Source organism: Schistocerca americana, chromosome 2 (genome assembly GCF_021461395.2).
Source record: "Schistocerca americana isolate TAMUIC-IGC-003095 chromosome 2, iqSchAmer2.1, whole genome shotgun sequence".
Lineage (NCBI taxonomy): Eukaryota > Metazoa > Arthropoda > Insecta > Orthoptera > Acrididae > Schistocerca > Schistocerca americana.
The window spans coordinates 230,013,871-230,018,275 of NC_060120.1; the positions used below are offsets into that span (position 1 = coordinate 230,013,871).

The 4,405-nt window shown below is 40.7% G+C and overlaps 1 non-coding gene across 1 annotated transcript; it reads left to right on the plus strand.

Moving 5' to 3' along the window:
• The first annotated feature begins 3,987 nt into the window (after positions 1-3,987).
• On the plus strand, positions 3,988-4,061 carry Trnat-ugu. Its single transcript has one exon. It is a non-coding gene; the product is annotated as a tRNA-Thr (tRNA).
• The last annotated feature ends 344 nt before the right edge of the window (positions 4,062-4,405 follow it).

A 4,405-nucleotide genomic window follows, 5' to 3' on the forward strand; every position in this document is an offset into this window, starting at 1 on the left:
TAAGGAAAATTAAACTGTAAGACAACCTCGTATAAACAGGTATACCTAACGTCAAGAAACAACTTAATTAAAACCGTCAGACTCTACGAGTTTACGAGAAAATGCGAAAAACCTGATACAAAGTGCAACATTAGCGATGCTTCACTCATGTATGCAAAAGGAAGGTATGAATTACTTTACCCACTTGAAACATGAAAGGAAAAATCATGTCAAAATTATATCTTTCACACATATAACAATTTACAGTCACAAAGAATGAAAATGATGTCGCCGCTATACGAGAAACAGGTAAGTAGTGTGATCGACGACCTGTAAGCAAAGGAATCGTCTATAAAATGAATTATGAACAAAAACGTCATTAAGAATTTCATGCTGCACTGAAGCTATGAAGGTCTGATTGTTCGTGTACATAGATTTTCATGACAACCGATGCATTAAAATGTCTGTATTTTTTCTCCCATGATAACACAAGACGCCTATAAGCGCACTTTAATTGAAGATGATACACGCAAACAAGGGCGTGCCGCTATTATGAAACTCTGTACATAGTAATAGTAGCTACACCCTGAACTTCAAAATTGTATGTTTATATGTCCATGTTAAGGTAGGAAGTTTTATTAGGGTTAATGATTTACAAGCACACCAGAATGTGCTTACGCCCAAAACACTGTACATATTAGGGTTATGCTGCATATAAATGATTATTTCGTGCATTTTCAGATTTTATACGCAAAAAACCGTAGCATACACGTAGTCGTTGCCACTACCCTAAGTAGAAGGTAGAAAATTCCCTTCACAAGCTTCAGTGGAGCGGCTACAGATGTATTCTCTGCATGCTGATGCATGTCGTTGCGTATGAAGAATACGTAACGGAGGTAAACCTTAACTTATACTCGAGTTCAAGAAGGAAAACAAAGGACTTGTTCCTTCTAACAGATTAATGGAAAAAGGCGAGCGTGTGTGTCAGTAAAATCCAAGACGAAGAAGCCACTATGAGTGGTCAAAAATTTTTTCAATTTTAGTCGATAGTTTTTTCCTGTAGTTAATGTAAACAATGTATTGTATGTATTATATGTTATTCCATTGTATGTGATGTATTTTGTATTTCATGCCAAGTCCCGTGACTTACAAATTATGTGCATTGACCAGAAGTATTGGGGGGAATGAATCTCAGTACAATAGGTAAAAGGGGTTAATGCGAAGAAAAAAAAAAAGTGTAGTGAAAAGGAAGTTTCGATCGCAATACTCGCGGTTAAAGTGGTGTGTGTGTAGAAATTAAAATTGTGCAAAGTAGTGCTACGTTGCAAATGTCAGCGACCCTAAACAAGTGACAGCGAAAATTGAAGCTTGTATCGTCAAACGACCCATGGCGTAACAATAGGAAAGGACAATGCCAAACAAGTTTGACATGGTACGCTTCTTACCAGGAGCTGAATCGACGGGATCGTCCTCCGCCTCGCACATAGTGTGGTGTGTTCTTCGGGGCACATATTCCAATGTACCTCGTTGTATCCAGTCTAAGTACTGGAAGGAACTACAAAAAGCACACGCATACTGAGGTTCGGAAGTCTTGACGGTACCCGCACGTCGGTGTATATTCAGTGCACTGGCGCGCGCATTCAACCGACGTCGCCAGCTAACGGACGACCAAACAATCAGGAGCGCGTATCACCCGCCCATATTCAACACGGGCTAGCGAACAAAGCTCGTCGCCCCAGAATAAATACAGAAAGCAATACAAGGACTTAATTTTCACCTCGGATGAGGAAGGAAACATTTGTATGTAACGTTGTATTCAGTGTATATTTTATTGTACAAACTTTACTACATGATGTCATTTTCTCAGTATTAACCAGAACTTTGTATATTAGGATTAAGGTTTGTAAATATTAGCATAAGTATACCAAAAAACTGACACACACTCAGAAATACCAAAGAATTCACAGTGCCATGAAAATGAGACAATAAAAATGAAGTTTGTAAATAAAAGACCCCCAAACCTATCAATTGCAAGGTCGACTACTGTATCCTGTCAATCAAATAAAATTTTCTAGTGACAGTATACAGTAGGGGGGCAGTTGTAATGACACATTCCTATGCAGAGACATACGATATCTTAAAAGCTGCGCCAAAGATAAATTGAGAGGCATGTATATTATAATCTTTGTAAAGTTCACATTGGATTCTCTTTTGTTTGATACTCCAAGGAGCTAAGGGACACTTTCGATTGTTGCCTTGTGGAGGATGGACGTGATTTTTGGACTGTGCGGAAAGGCAGCCATGTGGTTGGTAATTATGGTTTGTGCGATGAGCACAGCAAGTCTTATTGTGTTGTGAATAAAAAATAGTGAAAAGTATCGAAGTGTTACGAAAATTATTTATAGCGACGTAGCATAGTATTCCTTGGTTTCCACCGTCTTCGTGAAGTGAACCGATGCCGACTCATGATGGTACACACGGTCAACAAAGAGAAGAACATCGATGGCGACTAATGAATTAATATTGTGGCAGAAGGACTAATTCTACGTCTAAGGTGAGAACTCTGATTAAGTCAACAATGACGTGGAATTTAAAATATAAAATGTTTTTTATTTATTTCGCCACAATTCGTAAAGTGTAATAAACTGTACGCTTTGAGAACGGTTTTATTTTTAACTGAACTCTCTTACAATGGTTAGCCGTACGGAAACCTGTTGGAATATTAGTCAGGCTATCATACTTATTTTGGAGCGTTTAATGTAAAGCTAGAGGGTAATATAACCCAGAAACAAAGTTATTCACTTCACTCCTTACCTTCAATTATCGTTTTGTTAATTAATGTTGCCCCCTAAAGCATTGCGGCGGGGCGGGGTTTTAAATGTTGCGCAAGTGTTTGATCACTGTCACTCCTCGTACTGTGCAGTTCACAGGTTCCACCTACCCCAGTACGGCGTCTGATCACCAGCCCGCTTCTCTGCATCCATAAATACTGTTCAGACGGCGTTAAAAGTAGCGTTGAAGAAAAACACCGTCAATACTTACGTTTGCAAAGTCCACGTAAACTCTGGTAGCAAACTATCCAGTAATATCTTATTACAATTTTCAGGTGGAGGGCTATTGTTTCATCTCTTTAGAAAAATGTCAAAATTCTACAACAAGTTCTTTTATTTCCTTAGGTTCAAAATAAAACTTGCCATCAACCAGTATTTATTGAACGAATAATATCACTGCCCTCAGCTCACAGTTCAGACAACCCAGTACACAGACAAGGAAGCCTGGAATGTACTTAAGTCCAACCCGAATTATCACGCTATTTACAGTCAGTATTCTGCTACAATATACGAGTTTCACATTCGGTCCTTTTTCAGTGGATATCTAATAAAGAAATTGCTCTCCAAAGATTCCATACACGAATATGAAACACGCCATGCGGAATTTTACAAAGGCCGAAAGTTCACAAGCGGTTCTCTTTCCAACAAAACAATCCAAAAACTTCCAAACTTCACAAAACTGTCCGTAAATGCAACTGCTATTACGGCCACACAATCTGGGCGCGAGAAGTCAATTATTTCTTCAGTATAAACATAATAAAGACGGAAGCATTCAACAGGACCTGTACGTTCGATAGCTGACTAGCAACTCCTAATGCCGTTCCTTCCAGAGCCTATAACTACTTCCAATGCGCGGGAAATGCTTAACTCTGGAATAAATGATGACTAACTGAAAACCTCAGCTGCCGACAGGTATTGTTGGTACACCACGATGTGGACAGCTGAAAGTGTGTGCCCCGACCTGGACTCGAACCCAGGACCTCCTGCTTACATGGCAGACGCTCTATCCATCTGAGCCACCGACGACACAGATGAATAGCGCGACTGCAGGGACTTATCCCTTGTACGCTTCCCGTGAGACTCACATTCCCAACTGTCCACAATTCTATATATGTATTGTACCTTGCACGGGAAGCGTGCAAGGGATAAGTCCCTGCAGTCGCACTATTCATCTGTGTCCTCGGTGGCTCAGATGGATAGAGCGTCTGCCATGTAAGCAGGAGATCCCGGGTTCGAGTCCCGGTCGGGGCACACATTTTCAACTGTCCACATCGAGGTATACCAACAATACCCGTCGGCAGCTGAGGTTTTCAGTTAGTCATCATTTATTCCAGGGAAAAGCTGCACGGTCAGCAACAGTAACTGTTCTTCGAGAACAAGTTACTGTCTTCGTATATATAGTTAAAGGCTATCCAGCCATTGACCTTCGTCTGTGCGAATGCGCACAGGTTGCCCAAACTCTTACGGGAATCGCCAAAGCGTGCGCGAGTAATGAGTGGTTGGGCAAACGTCTATAAGGTACAATACATATATAGAATTGTGGACAGTTGGGAATGTGAGTCTCACGGGAAGCGTGCAAGGGATAAGTCCCTTCA